The following is a 24,657-nucleotide window of genomic DNA, read 5'->3' on the forward strand; positions in this document are numbered from 1 at the left end:
GGAGTCCAACAGTGCCCCACAGGGTTGTCAGTGACTGCCATTTTGGAAGCGGATCCCCAGGCCTTTCTGGGGCCCCTGTGGATGGACTGCCAACTCCAGCCTTTCCCGTGCAGCTGAGCACATCAAAGGCAGCCCTGCCCAGGGGTCTCGTTGGCTCAGGGGACCACCGCAGTGCCTCTAAATAACCTCCCCAGGGAGCTTCTAGGGCGCTCTCTCAGTTCTTGGAAGACACCCCAGGCTCGCAGGGAACCATGGTCATAAATAACACATCACGTCCTTAGTCCTCTGAACAGCCGGGAAGCCTGAGTGATTCCAGAGGCTCCCACTTAATGGACAATTACACACTTAAAGCCTACAAAAGCCCTCCAGACTACTTGTGCATGCTTCACACTGAAAGAAAACTTTTCAAGGTACCCAAGAAGCATGTTGGAAGAGGAACACAAGCATCCTCCAGCGTAGCACCCTTCTAAGGGGGCCAGCAAGATCTGCACTCTTCCGCCAGTGCCGTGGCCAAACAAGCAGCCAAGTGTCCGGCTGAGGAGAGTGAGAGCCGTGTCTCAGGCACATGCTGGGGAGAAGCTCACTTTGATCACTTCTGTTATGAACTGAATCTTGTCCTCCCAAAATATGTGTGGGAATCCTGGCCCCACACCTGTGTATATAACCTTGTCTCAGGCTGGGTTCTCCAGAGAAACAAAACTAGTGACACCACTTATGGGTATGTTGTTGTTGTTAGGTGCCATCAATTTTGACTCATAGGCTTGGGTTGTTGTTGTCATTAGATGCCGTCAAGTCATCTCTGACTCATAGCACCTACTCCAAGCCATGGCACTTTCACTCACCTCATAGTCATGGGAAAGCTAGACAAAGACTAAGGAAGACGGATGAACAGTTGGTGCTTTTGAGTTGTTGTGCTGGGGAAGAATGCTGAAAGTACCACAGACTGCCAGAAGAACGAACAAATTTGTCTTGGAAGAAGTGCAACTGGAATGCGCCTTAGAAGCAAGAATGCCCAGACTTTATCTCACCTACTTTGGTCATGTTGTCAGAAGGGACCTGTCCCTGGAGAAGGACATCATGCTTGGTAAAGTGGAGAGTCAGTGTAAAAGGGGAAGACCCTCAATGAGATGGATTGGCATAGTAGCTGCCACAATGGGCTCAAGTATAGCAATGATTATGAGGGTGGACCAGGACCAGACAGTATTTTGTTCTGTTGTATGTAGGGTCACTATGAGTCAGAGCCAACTCAACAGCACCTAGCAACAATAGTTGTAGAGGTTGGCAATTCTCCAGTCCAAGGGTCAGACATCAGGCTAGAGGCTTCTCTGGATGAATGTAACTGCAAGAGCTGGTAAACTCAAGATCTGCAGGCATTATGGAAGGCCACTGGCTCAAGTCCCAAGAGGTCAGATGCTGGTAACCAGATGCAGGATCCAGAGGAAGCAAAAAGCTGGAGAGCTTTGCCAGAACATCTCTATATATTGGAAATAGGCCACAGCCCTGAGAGGATTCCCTTTCAACTGATTGGTCGCTCATAGCAGATCTCATCATGGAGGTGATTACATTACATCAGATCTCGTCATGGGGAAAGACTGCACCATAACTGCCAAAGCAGAGAATTATGGACCAGTCAAGTTGACACACAACCTTAACCATTAGAAACCTCATCTGAGGCTAGAGTGTTTTTGTTATGTTAATGAGACCATATTGGCATGGAGTGTGTCTTACACCTAATGACTTTTGCAATATGAAGAGAGTCAATTACACACCAGACAAGCAAAAATGGTGGAAAGACACATGCTACATGGAGATCTCCAGGGAACCAAGGACACTGAGGCTGGAGAAGCTGAAGGAGACAAACACCTTCCCCAGAGCTGACAGAGAGAGGAAGTCCACCCCTAGAGCAGGTGCCCTAAATGAAGACTTCTAGCCTCCTGAACTCTGAGAAAATGCATCATGTCTGTTCTTTACAACCTCCCACTTGCGTTGCAGCAGCAATGGTGACCTAGAAAACTTCCAAGGAAGGTTTCATTCCACTTCAGACATCCACGGGCTGGTTGTGATGGCAAGGCCATCTAGAGTACGGTGGTCAGTCAGTAGCAAGAGTCCCCTCCAAAGGGTTCATGTAACCCTTAGAGAGCAGTAACAGTGAAGACAGACAGGTAGCCATAGATACCTGTCTGTGTACGGAGCCATTAATCATGGTAAACCTGAGAAAAGACAGATCCCAGCCTCTGAATGCTGATGTGGACAGAGGCACGCACTCACTTATCAGCTCAGCCTGCAAGACCATTTACGCTCACATGACTGCGGCACACTGCTGCTGGAGAAACCTTAAATTAATTCTGTTTGGCATCCAGATAGGTGTTGGAGGATCACATTAAAATGAAGCATATCTCCAGAAAAGATGAAACAAGTTCTTCTCTCTCACTAGCTGATTGTCCTAGAGCTCATGCCAGTTTTAAAGGGGAGTTCGTGGAGTGCTGCCTATGCAGGAGGAATGTCCAATGGGTCTCCTCTGGTGTGGCTTCTTCAGTGTGAATGAGCTTCGGACAATGAAGATGGCTTCTTGACTTTTCCACATGCTGCTTGAAATAGTGCGTGTCTTTGACTCTTGGCCAAGCTCTGCAAGGAGTTAACCAGATGCCAAGTGGGGAAGGCGTGTCCCCTGACTTGGCGTCTGGGGGGAAAGGGTAACAAGAAATCCACAAAGTGAGGTCTTGGTGGGGAAGAAATGTCACAAAGGCCACAGGGCTGACTCCCATTGCTCTGTTCCTTGCCGCCTAAGACCAAATTCCCACCACAGACCACGAGTGGAGCTGAACACCCCTAAAGAACATGCCTAAAGTACAAGAGAATGGCTGAGGAGGAAGGAAGGCATCATGGTTCAGAGAACAATGTCAGTAGCAAGTCAGAATCATGTCTGCACACGTAAAATACATGCATGGCATATGGGTCAGAATCAGGGGCATCGGTGTCACTTGGTGGCTTTTGTTAACTGCCATCAAGTCAGCACCCAGTCATGGTGACCCAGTCCACCAGGAACCAGATGGTACCCAGCCCTGCGTCATCCCCACAATGGGCTGCAGATCAGACTGTTGTGACTTGTAGGGTTTTCACTGACTGATTTCAAAGTCGATGGCCATGTCCTTCTTAGGCTGGAAGCTTCACAGAAAATACTGCAGCATTTGAGGTGCACTTGCTGGAAATCGAACCCAGGTCTCCTGCATGGAAAGTAAGCATTCTACCACTGAAACACCAATACTGACTGGTCAATGAACATTGTAAATAAACATCGTTTTTCCAACATTCTTGAAGTTGTTATGGAGTTTTACTGGGACCAGAGCTCACGTTCTGGGAGTTGTGGTCCTAAAAGGTCTGTCCAGTGTCCCTACAGAAAACACCTCCACTCAGTGCCCAGACTCCTGACCAGCCATCTCACCCCAGCGGCCAGGGTCCCATTCCTGCTCTGGGTCTGCCCAAGCCTTAGCACACCTGTCTCAGGGCTCCTCCCACTAAGGACCTCAGCTTCCTTCCGCTCCTCCACTGACACCCAGAGTAGGCCTTTCAGAGCCTGAACTGGGACCTGCACAGGCAGCCAGGACCTCTGCTCATGGTGCTCCCAGCACCTCTCCAGGCTTCGCTTGTCACCCACTGAACACAGCAGATGAAGACACATCTCTGCCTACAGACTGAAAGCTCCCTAGCGGCACCCTAGGAGCTCTGGTAGCGTAATGCCTAAGGCATTTGACTTCTAACCAGAGGCTTGTGGTTCAAACCCACCAGCCACTCCTTGGAAAGAAGGTTGGGCAATCTACTTCCATAGTGATACTGCCTCGGAAACCCAAGGAGGGGTAGCTATGAGTCAGTCTGACTCGAAGGCACAGAACAACAATAACAAAGCAGCACCCTGGGCTCTGAGCTCCCAGAAACCTGACAGATCAGAATAAATGCTGGACGTATAAGCACATGTGAAAACACAGGTATCATCACCTGGAAACCGCTAGGAGACTCCACAGAGCTGAGACTCATGTGGTGAGTGAGCAAGGCACAGAACCCACAAAGCCTATGTGGTGGCCCCACCTGTTATCTCAGGCTCAGGTGTTCACTTCATTGTTGTTGTGAGGTTCCATCAAGTCGATTCCAACCCATACTGACCCTATCTACGACAGAACGAAACGTTGCCAGGTCCTGCACCATCCTCACAATCGTTACAATCGTTGCTAGGTTGAAGCCCATTGGTGCAGCCACTGTGTCAATCCATCTCATTGAGGGTCTTCCCCTTTTCCTCTGATGCTCTACTTTACCAAACATGATGACCTTGTGCAGGCACTGGTCCCTCCTGGTAACACGTCCAAAGTAAGAGAGACAACCAAAGTCTCTCCATATTTGCTTCCAAGGAGCGCTCTGGCCGTACTTCTCCAAGACACTTGTTCATCCTTCTGGCACTCCACAATATATTCATTACTCCTCACCAACAGTACAATTCAGAGGCATTGATTCTTTGGTCTTATTCATTGTACAGCTCTCATGTGCATGCAAGGTGATTAAAAATACCATGGCTTACATCAGGTGCACCTTAGTCCTCAAAGTGACATCTCTGCTTTTTAACACTTAAAGAGGTCTTTTGCAGCAGATTTGCTCCTGCTAATTAATCTTTCCCAATCCACCCCCAGGGCATATCTACTCCAACTTCCTCTAAGGTTTACCTCCAAATACCTTGAGGATAAACCCTATGTAGTATTCACACACCAGTTCTTTTCTCAGGGCCTCAGAACATTCAAGCTCTAGACCAGTAGGGAGTTCAAGAGTCCTCAAACCATGGCATCTCACAACTGGCCACTGAGTAGTCTTGTAAAACCAGACCTGGGAAACAGTCATCGTGCACTCAATTCTGATGCCTGGCAACCCTGTGTGTGAAATGAAAGCTGTGCTCCATTGAGTTTCCCAGAAGATCATCCCAAAACAGATCCTCAGGTCTTTCTTGGAAGGCTCTTCTGGGTGGACTTGACCTTCAACCTTTTGGTTCATAGTGGAGCACGTTAACCATTGTACTACCCAGGGACTGCAGAACCAAACAGCTTTCCTGATTGTTGTCGGTAGGTGCTTTTCCGAATAGAATGCATGTATCTGGAGCCTGAAAAGCTAAGGACAAGGTATTGAAAAAGAGACATTAATGAAAGTGGGCTGCTGTGTGTCCTGGCCTCCTCGACATTCCTGGCTACAATGCTGACTTGTTTGCACAAAGGTGGGTGCTGATTGGAGAGCTCCTCTAAGACCTTCACACTAATGCTGTGTGTGGGCTCTGTCCCAACGACTAGGGGCCCAGACACCTCATCATGTTGAAGGCTCCAGCCCTTAACCATTTGCAAAGCCTGCCCCCTCCTTCTGTATCATAATCAGCTTCCAACACTGCCAGCTGGCTATGATCACAGAACAGCTGAGGCCACAGCAGGGGTTAGACGTCAACACTACCACCTCTCTTCCTGGTCCATCTTAGTCTGAAAGCTCCTGAGAAAGGGGCCAGACTGTGTTTGTCATCATAGCAACACCCAAGTGTCCACTGACAGATGGGTGGTAGCTGCACTTGAGGTGCATTGACCAGGAACCAAACATAGGTCTCCTCCATGAAAGACAAGCATTCTACCACCAAGCCACCAATGTCCCCCTTAGCTTAAACCAGCACTTGCTATTTCCTCATGGAAATGGAAGCTTTCCTGCCCATAGACATTGCTGTCCAATTCAGACTGAAGTCACATCCCCAAGCCATGGCTCTGTCTTTGTGGACAGAGTAGCCTTTCTTTGGACATTCTACACAGAGGTTGATGCTGCCTTCTGAGTGGGGGGTGGCTCTGAGCACTGCCCCTCAAGCATGCCATAACCTTCACCCACCAACCCTCCTCATTGATGCATACACTCAGGGTGTAAGTGCTTTGCAGCCCTGAGTGCCTGGGGACCCAGGCCAGGCAATGTGGATGTGATACTTGGACAGAGTGGGGAGGAGAAAGGACAAGGACAAGAGATGGACTTGTGAAGATGGAAGAGAGACTAGAGTGATGCAGCCAAAGCCAAGGAACATCCGGGGCCGTGAGAAGCCAAGAGAGACAAGGAAGCATCCTCCCCCCGAGCCTTTGGAGAGAGCATGACCCTGCTGACACCCTGAGCTTTGACCTTTACCCTCCAGAACTGTGAAAGGACACATTTGTGCTGTTTGAAGCCACCTGGTTTGTGGTGCTTGTTTGGCAGCCCCAGAAAAGTAATACTCACACACACTTATTGTAGGGCTTCACGTGCTGCTGTGCGCACACACACACACACACACACATATACACACATGTATGGCCCACACCTTTCTGTCTCGGATCTCCCGGTTCCAGCTGGTGGGAAGGGCTGCAGTACAGGCCCAGGATGAGGAGCAGCTGCGTCCGCAGTGGTCCCCCCACAATCTTGCAGAAGTTAGAAAAGTTTAAGGGCCGCTAGGAAAATGGCATGCAATGACTGCTGCACCGAGGAGTGTAGGGCCAGGGTTGGCTCTCTGACACTGTTTGCACCTGGCTATGGAAATCAAAAGCACAGATCACAGTACCCCCAAACCAGGCCCACTAAGTCATCACAGCATCTGCAGAAAACCAAAGGGCCACAGGTACGCAAGAAAAAGTCCTGCTGCTCTGTTTAAACTCCATTTCTCCTTATGAGTATTTGAGCCCAGGAATATTACTCCTCATATCTGCCACTGATTAAATAAAGTTTTTCAGCATTTCAGATTTTTCTTATAAAGCTCCTCTCTAGCTAAAGGATGGCTGTGTTTACATAAAGTGACATTTTTGTAGCTTGGCTCTTAAGCTGGACAGATGTCTGACGGTATTAAGAACTAAATAAATATTTGCCTGTTGCACTGTGTGCAGAAATGGGCTAAATTAAAAACTACCTTGCAGCCCCCAGAGAGAAGCTCCAGCCAGCAAAGCCCTCAGCCCCCACTTCATATGCCCATGCCCCTGGCATCTGTCAACCTCCAGCCTTTCTGGGAAAAAAAAAAAATGCAGAAATGGAGGCAGGAATATCTCCTTTGTCCAAGAGGCACTGACGGGGATAGCCCTCTCTGCTTCCTGGCTGATGTCAGGGCCGGGATCTAGGCCTGAGGCTCCAGCTGAGGAAGCTGGGAGCGGACGCTTCAGTTTGCGCACCTGTGCAGGTCCATCCAAAAGAGAGGAATTGGGGGCCTGGCAAAGAAAACATGTTTGTCCCTGCTCAAACACCCCGAGTCCCAGGGAAAGGGGCAAGTGGTCTCCATCAGGGCAGGGTAAAAGACAAAGGGGACAGAGTCCCAGTCCGACACCCCGAGCACACTCCAAGGGGCCCAAAACGCCACTGTTTGCGAGTCTTTGGCATTTTGGGTTCTGGTTTGGTCTGTGGATTATCAATAAAACCAAAAACAAAACTAAACTCACTGCCATCAAGTCATTTCTGACTCACAGTGACCCCTCCTTGGGTTTCCCAGGCGGTATCACTATGGAAGTAGATTGCCCAACCTTCCTTCTGAGGATTACCAATAGCTTCACTAAATCCACTGCTGTGGAGATGATCCCGACCCACAACACCCCTAGAGGGCAGAACTGCCCCACAGGGTCTCCAAGCCTGTCAGTCTTCATGGAAGCAAAGCCCAAACCACACCCACTGCCGTGGAGTCGAATCTGACTCACAGCTCCCCTAGAGGACAGAGTGGAACTGCACCACAGGCTCTCCAAGCCTGTCAGTCTGCAAGGACGCTGACTGTCTCATCTTCCTCCTGAGGAGCACCTGGTGGGTTTTAACCTCTGACCTTTTGACTAGCAGTCAAGTGCTTTAACCACTGCACCACTAGAGAGCCAAGAGATAGAATAATGGTTTGGAAAATTGGAGGAGCCATTGGCAGCTGGACCAGGACCACCCTCATCTTCACACTCCTAGCTGCTCCTCCCGCACAACTCAAGGAGGGTCTCTATTGTTTCTTACCTGTAGTCCAGGGGCTCCTGGTGGTACCACTGTTCTCAGGCTTATGTGTAACTCTGCAGCTACTGGTCTGTGACTGGGACCCTTGGGGCTGTGGGTGCATGGCTTGGGGCTTTTGGTGGCCTGTTCTCAATTCCATGTTAGGGACAATGAGTCATATTGTGGTAGAGATACTTGGGGCTGTCCCCGCCTGGCAACACTGAGGGAAATAGATAGGGTCTTCTCTGGGCTGCTTCTCTGGGCGACGACAGCACCCAGAATGCAGGGAAGTTGGAAGAGGTGCACAGTCTTGTCTCCCACCACCAATCCAAATGCCAATCCTCATTTCCTCCTCCTGACAATAACTCACTTGGCAGCAAACCCTAATGGGAGCCCAAGTGGAGTCATTATAATCTCTATTCATCCCTGTACTGGGAATGCTCCCACTTTTCTCTGCAGAAATGTTCACACCTTTGGTGACCACTGGCTGCCCAGATGTCACCGTGAGGTTCACACAGCACACACAAGATGCAGCCTTGTCCCTTCCCAGCTCACAGCACATCACCCCGCCACCCTGCATGGGTGAGCCTGCCGGGGAGGCCTGCTGTGGATGGATCTTTTTCTTGGGAGACACGCATGAGCAATGCAGAAAGTTGTTGCTATGTTCTGGGAAGATGATATTTTCTAAAAGTTAGGCAAAGATGAAGATTGCACATCCTACATTGTGACAGAAATGAAAATATGACTGCACTTAGGACTTCTGCAAGGTCTGGCTGTTCCTGAATGGAGTTTGAAGCCAGCCTTCAACCTCACTGTGGCTCCTGGGATCAGTCCATCTGCGGAGCCACGCATTCCTCTCTCAGGAAGCACTGGGTCCTGGGGTACTGGGGAAACTGCAGATAATTGAAGAGCGGCCCTCCAAAGGAGCACAGGGATCAAGTCACAGAAGACAGCGTGGGGGAAGCTGACTGACACTGTTCTCAGAGCTGACTGATCCTCTTTTCAGTAGCTCACCGTCAAGAACCAACCTGCTAGAGAAAAATTACTAGACTATGTTGAACCAGTTGACAACACAGCCCGTGGTCATGAGCCTTTATTCTCAGTAAACATCAACCAGTGGTTCCATATACCGTATTCTCAAAATGACTGCTTTGACTTACAGCTTCAGATTGATGGTGGTTTTTCATTACCCTATTTATGAAGAAGACTGTCCATAGCCCTGACTAGACAAGGGAAAGGAGAGGCCCGCTCACAGGAGACCTCATTATTCCAGGGCGTTCAGAAGTCTGGAGTGCTGCGTTTGGGGTGTGGAGGCCAAGACAGAGCATATGGAAGTGAGAACGCGTGTGGGGCAACACAGAGCCCGATTTTGATGAGAAGATGCCTCTTTTAGTATCTGGGGCTCACGATCAGGGCAGGCAGCACCCAGGACCTCTGGGTACAAATTCTGGATCCAGTTTCAGAAGGTGCAGGGAGGTAAGTGTGCTATGAGTACATGACCAGGACAGCCACACCCCTTTGCTGGGCACTCAGTGACACAATGGCCACTCTTGCCTTTGCTGCTTTCTGGTACTCGTTCCACTGCTAGCTGGTACGAGACTTTCAACAATTGGGGCGTGTTTGCTACACTACAAGGAACTTAGCATATGGAGTCGGCAAATGTTTGCTCAGCACCATATAGGGTCACCAGGAGTCAGAACCAACTCAATGGCAGTTAGCTTGGTTTGCTTTATGAAAGATGACCACCCCTTACCTGTCAGCCTGTCACACTGTGGCAGCTTTATGTGTGGCTGTGATGCTGGACACTATGCCATGGGTATTTCAAATACCACCAGGTCACACATGGTGGACAGGTTTCAGGGGAGCTTCCGGACTAAGACAGATTGGGAACAAAGACCTAGTGATTTAGTTCCAAAGGTTGCCAATGAAAACCCTATGGGTCATGATGGTCCAAGCTGTCACCAGCCCCAGGGACCACTCAGGACCAGTCCCAGGGATCACTCAGGACCAGTCCCAGGAACCACGCAGGACCAGTCCCAGGGACCACTGAGGACCAGTCAGTTTCAGAGATCACTCAAGACTAGTCCCAGGGATCACTGAGGACCAGTCAGTCTCAGGGATCACTCAAGACCAGTCCCAGGGATCACTCAGGATCAGTCCCAGGGACCACACAGGACCAGTCCCAGGGACCACTCAGGAACATTTCACGTCATCATGCATGGAATTGAAGAGGTTACGGCCAACTTGCTGGTCTAAGCCATCCTTCCTACAGGACCTCATATTTGGTGATCTGGTTTGCAGTTGATGTAAACTTTCATGAGGCTGTGTCAGCCCTGTGAAGGCCTAGAAGGATGAGTCCAGCCATTCTGGCCACTTGTGTTTAACTCATCGGTGGCACCATTGTTCCTGGTTAGAATATGAGCAAGGGCATGTGTTTAGTGAATCATTTGGGCCTTCACCTGTTCATTCAATAAAGTTTTATTGGACTACCTACAATGTGCCGAGGGATGGAACAACCAGAACTGATGTGACAGGGTTCTGTCCTTGTTATGTCAGCTTATGCTCTATAGTGAGGAGTGAGATGGAATCAAGGAACTGTTGTGAAGAGTGGTCTTGCTGTGATCAGATGATGTGGTGGGGATGCAGGACCACCCAGGAGGGTGAGGGGAAGCCCTGGGAGCAAGTGAACCCATTTGGTCTCCCAGCATGAGACCTTGGTTCAGGCCCCATAGGGGTGCACCGGACACATATGGGACCTGGAACTACAGTCAGATCTCTGCTCTGGACCAGCCGAAGAAGCTGGGCTGAGTGGGTCCACACTCTGAAGGACACTTTCCACTTCACAGGGTGATTGGCCCACAGTTGGCTAGAGAGGCCCCACTGCATGAGCACATGTCCCATGAACAGAGAGCACAGGGGAATGGAGCCACCAAAGGTCCCCCCTGAGCTCAGCAGCCGAGGGCCTGGGCAGTGCAGTCATCGCCAGCAACAGGTACAGATGCACGTGAAAACAGAGCCACACTTCTCATCCAGATCTCCCTCCTCCTGCCCCACATGTCCCATCCATAGTGCTGATGTTGCCCCTGAGAGTCATGTTTCCTTCTACATGATACATGGAAACTCCCGGCAATGCCTCCAGCCTGCAACCTCTCTGCACCCCAACTTGCTTCTGTCTTTCTCTCTCTCTTCTTGTCCACCTGGTCTCCCTCTTCCTCTCCTTCCTCCTGGTGTTAGCTCAACCATGACCTGGCATGCTGCAGTGCTTTCCAGTCTCTCTCATCTGTCAAGAGAAAGAGGGATGACATGAAGAAGCAGCTGGGTGAAGGGGATCACCTTTGTTTCCACATGAAGTTGGCAGGTGTCATGCAGACACTCTGACTTGGGGTGATTGATGGTAATTGGATCAGGCTGTGGTGCCCCTGACCTCCCAGCCCTGTGGCCACAACAGGCCATGTGTCTTCTGAGCTTCCTAGAGAAACCAGACCCTGCAGTGGCAGCTGGGATGGCACTCACTGTAATACGTGGTGAAAGGTCAGCATGAAAAGCAGCTAACCAGGGCTTTGAACCAGTTCAATCGCGGCCAGTGCAGCAAAATCAGGACAGACCTGAATTTGTAAAATTTCCCATAGCTGGTATGGGAAAAATTACTGTTGAAGCCCTGACATGGGAGACTTTGAAGAAGAGTAGTGAGCCCTTTCAGGAGTCTGATGTGGAAGATGGAATTATCGCCTGAAGACAGCAACACACATTCAGAAGGGCAGTCAGCTGCCATGTTCAAGTGGGGCATGGTTGTACCTAGTCTGTCATTCAAGGGATTTGGTTGGTTGCTATGCAATGGACACCATGCCCTTGTTTTCTAAGAGGGAGATTAAGTTTCTAGCAGGGTGTCAACCCATATTTTTCCTGTTCCAGTTATCATTCTGACACACCCAGATTTTAGAAATTTGGGTTTATTCTGGTTTCTCTTCATCAGCCATGACTGAACCGGAAAGAACCAGTTTGCAACCCTGGTTAGAATACAACTGGGCTTCAAAGAACGCTGGGGGTGGGATGGTGTGATCTCCACCAGTACAGAGTGGGCTGATACTGCTTCAGTTAAAATGGCTCCGGGTCATTTCAATACATCTTTCTCAGCTTGATTCCTCAAGTATTATTTAAACGGATGTGTAAGTTGAAGTTGGCTTAGGTTTTTATTAGAGAATTTCAGAATCCATCCAAACTCCAGGCATGTGCTCTGTGTTGCCTGAGCCCCTTTTCTCCCATCCTCCTTACTGGACAGAGGAGAGACCAAGCCAACTTCAGATGAAACCCACCCTGGCTCAGGCCCTGAGCCCAACGCTCTGCAGGAGGGCCACTGAATGAAGTCAGGTCTGGCTGAGGACATGATCTGGTCCCTCTACATCATCCGGGGGCACCCACAGGCCCCCTTAGGACTGTAGGGTTCTGGTTTCAATGGCCGTTGCTCTCAGCAAGAGTGGGCATGTCATCCAGCTGCAGTCAGACAAGATGCAGGAGCTCCTGGAATCTGACATGCTAACCTTCAAATGGCCTTTGTCCTGCTCCTCTGGAGATGATGTTTCCCAGAAAATAGGCAACAATAGGACTGTGAAAGTATGACTTAGAGATCATTTAGTGGGTGTGGCATCCCCAAGTTCATGGGTGAGTTTGGCCACTGCTTCCAACAAACTTGCCAGCTCTGATTTCTGTTCCTCCTTGGAACAGGAAAAGATACAGGTTGACACCCTGCTAGAAACTTAATGCCCCTCTTAGAAAACAAGGGCAGGGTATGCATTGCAAAGCACCCGACCAAATCCCTTGAATGACAGACCAGGTACAACCATGCCCCTTGAAGATGGCAGCTGACCGGGCCCCTCTGTGTGTCACTGTCCACAGGCAATAATTCCATCTCCCACATCAGACTCCTGAAACAAACCCGTATCAACTGCTGTCGAGGTGGTTCTCACTCATGGCAACTCTACGAGTCCCTGGGTGTTGCAAATGGTTAATGTGAAAAACCCAAACCCACTGTCGTCAAGTCAGATCTGACTCATAGTGACCCCTCCTTGAGTTTCCGAGGCAGTGTCACTACGGAAGTGGATTGCCCAACCTTCCTTATGAGTTGGCAGCTAAGCAAACAGTCAGAGGTTGGAGCCCCCAGAGGCACCTTGGAAGACAGGTCTGGTGAGCTATTCGGAATAATCAGCCATTGAAAACCCTATGAGCACAGCCCTACTCTGTCACACGTGGCGTCACCTTCTTTGTTCTCAGGGATGGTGACACCATAGGAACCCTCCTCCATTGACAACACTCTAGACTTGTCATTAAGCTGTCACCATCACTCAGCCCTGGTAACAACCCTGGTCACCAAGAAAGGATCATCCAAGACTTGAGGAAGTGCCACCCTAAGGAAGAAGAGGGTGGACTAAAGAGGGCAGAACTCCAGGCTCCTGACCCAAAAGGTCAGCCTTGCTATACTAGCCCTGGGTGAGGTGACCTCTGACCTTGACACATCACAAACGTGCTGTTGGTGGTGGGCGCCTTTGATTCAATTGCATCTCATGGCAACCCCAGGGCAGTGAGGACACTGGGCAATGACAAGCTTTCCCAGATGCTGTCCTCACCTTGGCAGGCAGAGGTAGCAGCTTGGGGCGGGGGGGGCAAGCTGGCCCAAGCACCCCAGTTCCCTCTAGCTGCATGAATGCATCATGTTGGAACCAAGGACCTGATGGGAGAGCTGGCTGTGTGGTCAGAGAAACTGTGTACACACAGCTGTGTCTCTGGGTGCCCTCTCCCTCTCAGACCTTGGGTTCCCTCTCCCTCTCAGACTTGGGTTCCCTTTTCTCTAAAATGAAGGTTGACATCACCACGTCTGGCTATGGTACAGTGTCCCAAGGATAAAGGGACACAGCCCTTGGAGCTCAGCCCCTTATGCCCCTCCCATGCCCTTCCCTTTAGCTGAGGTCTGGCTTCCAAATCTGGAGTGCCAGAAAGTGTCCAAAAGCCAGTCTCAGTTGTCCCCTGGGTAGGACCATGATTCAGGGGGTGGTCCCTTTGGCCTCTGGCACATAGCCTGGTAAAGGGGGCTCAGGAGATGGTGAGGAGAGGAGCGAGAGGCTGGAAGGTCACTTCACTTGCACTCTGTGACTAAGCAGCTGGAAATACTGGCACCCTTGCTTGTGAGGGACCAGGACACAGGCAATGCACTGTGCGCTGGCATACAAGAGTCCTGGGGTCAAATTCTGCTCCGTATTTCCCATAAAGCTTAGGAAAATCAAGCAGCTCCCAGAAATTCTGTATTTCTGACTTGTAAGATAGGGATAAAACCCTCCCATTCCGTGTCTTTGCAGGAGTTATGCTCTGTACTGAGAATGACCTCTGGACCTTAGAGCATCATCCTCTCTCACCAATCCTCCTGAGCAATCAGCCTAGTCCCAGACCTATGCTTTTCTGTGCGTCAGTGCAGTAGAGTATGTGTACTCATGTCTGATGGCTACCGTAACAAAGGACCACAGTCTGGGTGGCTCCAGACAACACAAACGCCTTCACTCACAGTTCCAGGCTGGAGTCTGCAATCAAGGGGTCAGGAAGGTCAGTTCCTTTTATGGGGCTCTGAGAGTCTACCTGAGCCTGGCCCCCAGCCTCTGGGAGTTTTCTATAACTCTCAGCATTCCTTGACTGCAGAGGCATCACCCAATCTCTGCCTCTGTCTCCACGTGGCTGTCTTTCTTCTGTGTCTGTGTCTCCTTTTATATTCTTATGAAGACACCCGTCCCATTAGATTGGGGTGTGTGGTACAGCATGTGTGTGTGTGATGAGGTGTAGGAGGCTGAGGTACATGTACTGTGTTTGTGGGTTGTGTGTCTATGTCAGATGTGCTGTGTATGATGTGGAGTGTTTATGGCCATTCTGTGTCTGTGTCTCCTTTTGTTTGCTTATGAAGACAGTCCCATTACATTGGGCCCACCTTACTCCACAATGACTTTGTTGACTTATCACGTCTGTAAAGACCCTGCTTCCAAACGAGGCCACCTTCACATCACTAGGGGTTAGACTCCCACAATTCTCTTTGGAGACACAACCAACCCACAACAGTATTCTCCACCATCTTCATTTTATATCCACCGACCTGTCTCCTCCGTCCCTCAGGGACTCATCGGGTCAGGGAAGGCATTTTCTCCAGCTGTTGCTCAGTACCTCTCAGAATTGGGCCCCCAGTAGGCACTTGTAGGTATTACCTCATAAATACTCAGGGAGCTGTGATCTGGGACAGCACCTTACGAATCAGAGGAGGGCGTGCAGTGGGAGTGCATTTCCTTATTAATTTGCCAGTTTGAAGGACTCAGTTCCCATTTTCCTACAAAGACTGTATTCCTGGAGACTCTCCTGTCTCACAGAGCTGCAGTAATCATCTCTCGATGGCCACCTCCTGGTTCCCTGTCACCACTCTGTGTGAGAAGTGATTTAAATAAAGTCATCTTTTCCTTGGGGCGGTAGAAGGAAGCGTAAAGTGTAAGGGATGTAACAAGCAGGGGCATTTTAGGGGGGCCCCAGCTCCAACCCCTGAATTTTCCTGTGGGCGGGATTTTTCTCCAGGTGGAGGTCAGTGGACTCCATTCCCCTCCACTAGGCTGTGCTCTGTGAGTAAGCAGGTAGCAGGATCACACCATCCTCCACCCTGGTGTGGAATGAGGAAACTCAATCACTGCAGGCCTGTTGGAGGAGGGGAGGAAGTCCTTGCTGAGCTTGGTGATCTCCCTGTCCCAAGTTGGTCCATCATCCATCCATCTGTCCATCCATTCATCCATCCATCTACCCATCCACTCATTCATCAATCCACTCACCTACTTACTTACCCATCCATCCATCATCCATCCATCTGTCCATCATCCGTCCATCCATCCGTCTGTCTGTCCATCCATCCATCCATCCATCCATCCATCCATCCATTCATTCATCAATCCATTCACCGACTTACTTATCCATCCATCATCCATCCACCCAATCATCATCCATCCTTTATCCATCATCCACCCATCCATTCACTTGAAAGCACATATATGCACACACTATACCATACACACCACACTTCACACAAATACATGACATACACCCACTATGTATACCTCATCCCCCACACACCTCACTCCTACACACTACACCATGTACACACCTCACACACACTGCATCACACACCTCAAATACATGAACACCACACCACTGACCACACACACACACACACACACACACGTCCTGTGCTCTACATCTCACACACACACCACACACTACACATACACCCTCACACACACCATATACTACACATATACATACACCCCTTCCCACACCTCACACATAGCTGTCACTTTACACTACACATACATACACCCCCACCCCACACATCATCCGCACACACACCATGCTGCACATACACTCATACACCCCCCCACATATCCCCCATCACACACCACACAATATATATACACCCCTGACACACACACTACACATACTCCACACACACCACACACTATACATCCCTATCCAGACATGCACACACACACACACCACACTACACATACACTCCCTCCAACACATCACACATCTCCCCATACACACCACACAATACACATACACACACATACACACACACCACCACATACCAAACATCCCAACTACACACTAAACACACACACACTCACCCCACACTACACATACACTCCCTCCAACACACCACACATCCCCCCACACACACACACACCAATATGCACACAACTATCTCGAGAGAGAGAGACTCTGGCTGGTGCAGAGGCCCCCTCATGTCTCTGGCTGATGGAGAAGGCCCTACTATAGCAGGTCCCAGGCCTAAAAGGAGGAGTAGCCCAGGCCTGTGGGCTTCTCACTTGGCTGCTTCAGGGCTGGAGTCTGAGGGGAGCGTCAGCTTCCTGCCCAGTTTATAGCCCTGACCTCCTGTCAGTCCGGAATCAGAAGGACTCTAAGAAGTGCCCAAGGCCTTGACCTTGGGGATGTTTCCTTTTGATTTAATTTAGGGTAACAAATGCTGATGTGGACTTATCTCCCCTTGATTTGGAAATGTGTGCTATTTATAACAAATAAAGGGGCATCAGTGTTCCACCTACCTCTTCCCAGAAGAAAGGGTTCCTCCTCTCAGCAAAGGGGTGTTGATAACCCCTGGCTCATGGTGCTGACTAAGGAAGATGACTTCTGAGGGCTCACATGGAGAGCGTCTGGCACGGGTCGTTGGGTGCTGTCGAGTTGACTCTGTCCCAGAGGAGAGCTTCCCCATGAGGTTTGTAGGCTGTGATCTTATGATAGCAGACTTCCAGGGCTTCCTCGTGGGGAGGGGCTGGGTGGGTTCAAGCCTCCATCTTTGGGTTAGAAGCTGGTCACTTGCCCACTACATCACCAGGGCTCATTGTCTGGCACTTGGTAAGTGCCAGTTAAGTCCTAGCTTCCATTCTTGTCACCACCAGCAACACGCCACCAGTTCCCCAGACACACCCTCAGCGCTCACCTGGGGCTGCTGAGCGTGTGCCTTGCTTTATGCCATTCCACCTGAACTTGTACCATGTGCCCCTTTCCATGGAGAGACATGCGGCTGAGAGATGGTGGGGAGGCGAGAGCCGGAAGGCCAGGCGCTGTGCTGGGTCTCCCGGTTCCAAAGCTGAGCTCTAGCTTCCACGCCTGCGGCTCTCCCAGAAGGCATGCGGCGACAGCCTCCCAGGGCATTTAGCCACAGAGGGAGAGGCCTATTCACTCCACCACCCTCTGCTCCTCTCCCAGAAATACCGTGGGATGAACTGTAGGTCACACAGCATGCACCTTGGCCGACTCCCGCTCACAGGGCATTCTTCGGCTGGTTTTCCAATTTCTGAAGAGAGGGGATGAAGAGGCCTCCTCCACACCAGGAGGGATGAGTGAGAACATCGAAGGAATGTTCACAGATCAGCAAGAAAAACACAAGCAACCCAGTGCAAAAGTGGGCAAAACGCACGGCCAGCCAGGACATGGGGACGTGGCCCACAATATCAGGGCCAACCACCTTCAGTGACACGTGCCCAGCACCTAGTGGACAACAGGTGCTTGAAGCCTCTGACCACACCAAGCACTGGGAAAGGCGTGCCCCCTGGCTCACCGACGCACAGCCGGTGGAAGTGTGGATTAGTCCAACCACCGGGGAAAGCAGTTCAGGCCTGCCTTGTGGAGAAGATGCACACTGTGGCCGGAAGGTAACACTGCTTGGTGTCTGCTGCTGAGAAGTCCTCAGCACCTTGGGACACATGGTCAAGACTGGTCCTCACAGAGCTCCTGAGGAAGGCCACAGCCCAGTGACCCTCAACGGAAGAGGAGTGAAGAGAGCCGCAGGCGGAGAATAGAATAGGACCCAACCACCACCTTGAAAATGGTAGCAGCAGGAAGAAACATGCAAGTCAGGGAAATAATCTTAAATTAAAAAGGGAACCTACAAATATTGCAGTAAATTTTATAGCCTATCTCATAAAGAAAAAAAAAAAAAAAAAAACCCTAAAATTAGACATAGCCTTAGGTATAGATGCAGATGGGAGGGAGCTCTGGTAGCATAGTGGCTAAGACACTTGCCTGCTAACCAGACGGCCGGCGGTTCAAACCCACCAGCCACTCCTCGGAAGGAAGGTTGGGCAATCCTACTTCCGTAGTGATACTGCCTCGGAAACCCAAGGAGGAGTCGCTATGAGTCGGGTTTGACTCGATGGCACACAACAACAACAACAACAATAGATGCAGATGCAGTTAGAAACACGAGAAGCTGCCACAGAGTTGGCCCTGGCTCGTGGCGACCCCATGTGTGTCAGAGAAGTGTGTCCTATAGGGGTTTCAATGGCTGATTTTTCAGAAGTGGGTGGCCAGGCCTTTCTTTCAAAGCATCTCTGTGTGGACTTGAACTACCAACCTTTCAGTAAGCGGGAAAGCACACTAAGTGCACCACCAAAGGACTCCCCAGCACCCCTGAAGTTTCTCTTTTCACATGTTCAGGTTTTCAATACGCAGTTACCATGGCTTTATATTAAATTATTTCTATGAAAGTAATTAGTGAGGCTTTTGCCTCCTGACTGAAGTGGTAACGGTGCTTATTCAATTGTTTTCCAAAATAGGAAGTAAATAATATCAGTAACCCGCTGCAGTCGAGTCGATCCCAACTCCTAGTGATCCTGTAGGAGAGTGAACTGCCACATAGGGTCTCCAAGGCTGGTAATCTTTACGGAAGCTGACTGCCTTATCTTTTTCCCATGGAGCAGCTGGTGGGTTCGAACTGCTGACCTTTCCATTAGGAGCCGGCCACTTTAACCAGTGTGCCTCCAGAGCTCCTAATATCAGTAAATAGAAGCTTGTATTAAGCAAAAGGATACATGCTGGGGAGTAAAAGCCAAGAAGTCACGCCTTTGCTAGAGTCCCATCTTGGGCCTGTTTCTGTAGCTACAACTTTTCAGACCAAGCAGTATTTGGTCGGCTGCAGACTGCAAGGGGAGCGATTAGAGGCATTCAGATTTAAAGCTGGGTGAGAAAGAAAACAGGTCTTCCCACACGGCACTTCATCTGGGGTGCTTGTTGCACATGGAGATGTCCTGGCTCTGCCCTGGAGACCCCAGTGAGTAGGTTGGCGTGTCGTGCACTCACCCTGCTGCTACACTAGGAGGCTTGGAGAATCCAGGCTCAATGCAGGCCACACACTCAGCCCACAATGTCCTGCATGACACCACGCCACAGGCTGCAGGAAGATGAGTACAGAGCATGGTTGCAGTCCCCATGATGTTCCACAACGGGGTCTCTCACTGCACCTACTCAGAGAGCACTCCCCCTGGGGACAGGTGACCCAGGTTGAGGAACACTCGGTCAAGGCAGGAGGGGAAGTCCGATTGGGGAAATTAGTCCTCATGCCTGCATTGGTCCTGAGGAGCGGGACCTGGGCTGGTCCCTCTCCCTGCCTCTCACATAAAGGGTCCTGGCAGCCCTCACCCCGAGTGCTGGAGAACACACATTGCACACCAGGTGCCTGACTGTTCTCACATTCTTCTCAGCACTTCTTTTCAATATGTGGTTGTTTGAAGGAAATTACATGGTTGTAAGGTTGCAGCTGTGTGCTGACAAGAAGGAAAATGGCTTCACAGGACGGTCTCTGGGAGGGAGCACACTTCCTGTGCTCAGCTCAGACCTGCAGGTCACCACAGTGGCGGCTGCCAGAAGACGCCCTTGGAATGCAGGCAAATGTTGTTGTAAATGTCATCGTGAATGTGCTTGGTGCCACGAGGGCGGGTGACGACCTGGTTATTGGGCTGTAACTCTGTAGTGCTCCGAACAGCTTCATTCCCTGTGCCAAACTATCTGCTGCTTGTAACCTGTGCAGGGGTGAGCTCACTTCCTGTCCCCTTACAGGAAGCACAGAGAAGCAGAGGCAGGTGGTAGACAGACCTGTCCCAGTGATGCCGTCCCCAAGCTGGACAAGTGAAACATTCAGCTTGCTTAATGCTCTCACTGAATTGTACACAGTAGAGCAAGTTTGCTAAGCTCTAACAAGGGGCTAGAGGCTACCATCAGCGTCACAGAGAGAATAGGCACCCCTGGGAAGCAGCGGCCTGGGAGGAAAGCAAATGCATCCCCCTGGACCGCGTAGGAGGCATCAGTGAAAAACCCAAACAGAACCCACCACCGCGGAGTGGATTCCGACTCACAGCGCCCCCACAGGACAGAGTGGAACTGCTCCACAGGGTCTCCAAGGCTGTCATCTTATGGAAGCCAACTGCCTCCTCTTTCCTCCATGCAGCAGCTGGTGGGTTCGAACCACCAACCTTTTGGTTATCAGTAAAGTGCCTAACCACTGTACCGCCAGGGTTCCTTAAAGTCCACAGAGTGCAGTCAAAGAACTGAGGTGGTGCAGTGCACTAAGCAGTGCTGGGGTGTGCATTTCCAGCTGGGCTGAGGAGTGTTAGGCTCTACCCTCCTCATGGGCTGTGACCTAGTCTCCCTGCTCTGCACACCGATTTGTGACCACAGCTGTGGACGGAGGTGCTCACCCCATGTCAACCCCTACGGGACCTACAGAGCAGTGCTCTCACTACGGGACTAGAGCATGGTGGCCATGTATGTAACTCCCAAGAGTGGTGGATGCATAAGGTGGGGTGGGGAGCTTGTGAGGGACTGGGTGGCAATGGGGACAGGTGAGAATGGTGCCTTGAAGAACTCATCGTGCCGGCCAGTCGCAGGTGAGCATTCCTTATGGAGTCTTGCTGTAGTGGGGGTGCCTGGGCCAAGCGCCGAGGCACAGGAGAAGCAGAGTTAGGTGTTTTGTTTGCAAAGCTAGTAGCCTTTTCTGTGCTGTGTCTTCATGTGGCCAGTTTACTCAGTTGGAGAACAATGTGTCCCTCAGTCAAACTGGACAGTTTGTCTAGCTGACCCCAAGGAGACAAAACAGCTGGGAAAGAAGCAGGGTGGTACCAAATCTAATGGACAACACACCATTGAGATTCCTTGAATAATCACACAATTAAACACCTCAGTTGAGAAAAGAGAGATGTAACAAAATTTCCTTTTGGACAGGGAAAAATGTGAGTGTAAAGTGAGTCTTCAAAGCCCTTAAAGAAAAGTTTCTGCCTATGGCAGAGAACGTTAGATCACTGTCCACTCTGCCAGACATTTAGATTGTTTTAGGTGTGAAATGCAATTTTTCAGCTTTAGTGTTGGCTGTATCCAAGACAACAGCTTCAAAGACAGTAAAGACAAACAAAGACAACACGACCAAGAAAATTGGCTTATAAAAAAAACACCATCTAGACGAATAACTATTACGAGCTCCGAACCTCTCCAGCCGTGTCATCAGCAGAGGAGAGGCACTTGGGTCTCCGAGCGGCAATGGCTGAGGCTGTCAGTGGGTATAAAGAGCAAAGCTGTGTGACACTCCTGAGTCAGACGGTGAGTCTCGTGTCCTCACTATGTAAGTGGTCTCTTGTTGCTTCCAAAATCTAAAAGTGCAAAGCAGAGTTCAGGCCAGGGCCACTCTGATGCATTTTTCTTAGCTTACAATACACACCCCACAGCTGCCTAATGTATATCGTATTAATGGTGTGGGTAGTTCTATGAAATGTCTATCTCCCCCAGAAGTTCTCGACAAATGTGATTAACGCCTCGTGTCCCTGTGGATAGCTCTGTCTTCCTTCTGGTTTAGCCTTACGCTGGCATTCCTGTATGTGAGGCACACTGTGGAGCTCACTGAAATGAATAAAAGAGATTTATCAATAAAGACCGTTTAAATAAAGGCAAAACACCATCCATCTGGAAAGAGAAGACTACCTGCAGGAGATATGTGTTTATCGAGGGAAATCGGCAGCACATTAAAGCCTGCTGCCCTATTTTCAAAGGACATAAACCTCCCATTGAATAATCCTGAGGTCTGTCATGAAGCTAGTCTCCTGGCTCCTGGTCCAGATATATTGGGCTATTCCTCCCCAGGGCAGAGCACAGATTATATTAGTGCAGCATCAAAGTGGAAAGAGAACAGCGTACATCTCTAATGTATGCTGGGTCTCACGTCATGCTCACCGAAGTGGAAATAATAATTTCCAAAGAGTTGCACCTGCAGAGTGTTAAACTAGAGGCGGGGTTTAAGTTGGTGCAAATAACCCAGTCATGACTTGACAGTCAGTACAGACTCAAAGGTTGCTTCACTTCACCTTCCCACTGAGCAAGGCAAAAGGGATCATTTTCCTTGCTAGAACATGGGCATTTCTAAAGTTTATCTTGTGCCAACTCAGCTACTCTTCTCTCTCCTGAAATTTGCAAGATCGTAAGCACTTAGGAGTGCTTTGTACCCCAAGAACAGTTCCTGCCCCAGACCTTGTGCCTGAGGCCATTTGTTCAGGGGCCCTTGTGTCTTTCCAGAACATGATCAAACGTGGGTCCCATTCACTAGATGCCAAGCCTGTTCCTGGAGTGTCAGCGACCCAACCCTAACAGAAATGCTCTCATTTTATTACATAGCGAGAGGTGTATCCTGCATAAATCTTACAAAATAACCGATTTTCCTTTGCTTTTGAAAATGGCATGGAATGTCTACCCTGTTGCTTTTGTTGTTGTGGACATGGAAGGCAGGCCATTCCCAGTGCAGGCACTGATGGAGTGTGGTCTGTGAAGTACCAGTGTGTTCTGAGAATAGTAGTTCACAAACAAAACCGAGGAGTTGTCCTTTCTTCTTCTGCTTTGTGTCCATGAACAAAAGACAATTCTCCAGGCTTCTCTCAGTGAGGCAGTATGGCCCCTACTCCCTTGAGTAAGATTCCCATCTGTGTGAGGCTCATGTAACCTGGAGGACCTTCCTGATAGCCAAGATTTCTTGTGTGGTCACTTGGCTTGACATCTTCTAGTGACACACGCTTCATGGAAGACTGGCACCCATTGGCAGAAATGAAAGCCAGTGGTTGAAAGATACTTGAAGAAATGGTATCAAGTCAAGCTCTATTAATGTAAGCTGTCAAATGTCAACAATTATCAGCCACCCTGGGCCATGGGACAAGCTACACAGAAAATGGTCTTCCAAGTCAGTCAGCCCTATGGCCTCTGTGCCAGTGTCCCCTTCAGAATAATTATAAGACATCTGCAGAAAGCAGTCTATCAGCCAGGGCCCAGGCAGAAATAAGAACCAGGTCACTATTTAGTCCAGTTGCCATTGAGTCAATCCTGGCTTATGGCGGCCTCAAGTGTATGTATCTTCCAAGTTTTTGACAACGGATTTAATTTGTAGTTTCTCTAAGGCTGCAGTATTGATTTTAGGTTAATAGTCTGGTAGCTGAGGGGGTTCTCAGGATCTTTCCACCTTAGTAGCTCTCACTTTGTGGGTCAGGGAGCTGGTATGGGGATTCTACCCTTGCTAGGTATGTCTATTTTAATTACAAATTCTGGACCTTGGGGAAATAATCTCAGAGCATGTACCCAAACGTTCTGGTCCCACAGTGATTCTAAAGTGGCCATAATCCTACTTCTTTAACTACCACCAGCTACATAATCCTCCTTATCATGTGACCACCATTAGCTACATTTGTAAGGTAGGTACAAGGTTTTGTAGAGCCCCGAGAGTGATAGGAATTTCTAGTAACCCCCAAAAGAGCTGCATCTTTACTTTTCTCTAGAGCAAAGTCCCCACAGTAAATTAGCATAGACCTGCATGGCTAAGACTTTGAGAAAGACGGAGTGGCAATGGGTAGTGGTGTTTCCAGATCCTTCCTTAACATACACAGCTCCTCATCAGTCAAGGCCTTCTTCAGGTCTGTGAACTGGCTCAGTTCTAGAAACTGGGTAGGAAGACACACTTGTCCACTCAGGTTAGAAGAGTTAAAACTTAAAAAAAAAATTACCATTGGGTAGGCTCTGAGTCATGGCAACTCCATGTGTGTTGGAGTTAGCACCATACTCTATCATGCTTTCAGTGGGTGGATTTTCAGCAGTACGTAACCAGGAGTGTCTCTGAGGTGTCGCTGGGTGAACTTGATTTTCCAACCTTTTGGTTAGCAGCCAAGCATTAACCATTTGCACCACCCAAAATGGAAGGCAGTCCCTGTGGCTGCCATCCAGACCTCTGAGGAGGGGCACTGACTGACTGATGAGAGGCTCGAGCTGAGCTTTGGTGCATATTCCCTGGCAGCCCAGGAACAG

The sequence above is a fragment of the Orycteropus afer genome, unplaced genomic scaffold (genome assembly GCF_000298275.1).
Source record: "Orycteropus afer afer isolate SDZICR_OR568_19922 unplaced genomic scaffold, OryAfe1.0 scaffold00038, whole genome shotgun sequence".
Taxonomy (NCBI): Eukaryota; Metazoa; Chordata; class Mammalia; order Tubulidentata; family Orycteropodidae; genus Orycteropus; species Orycteropus afer.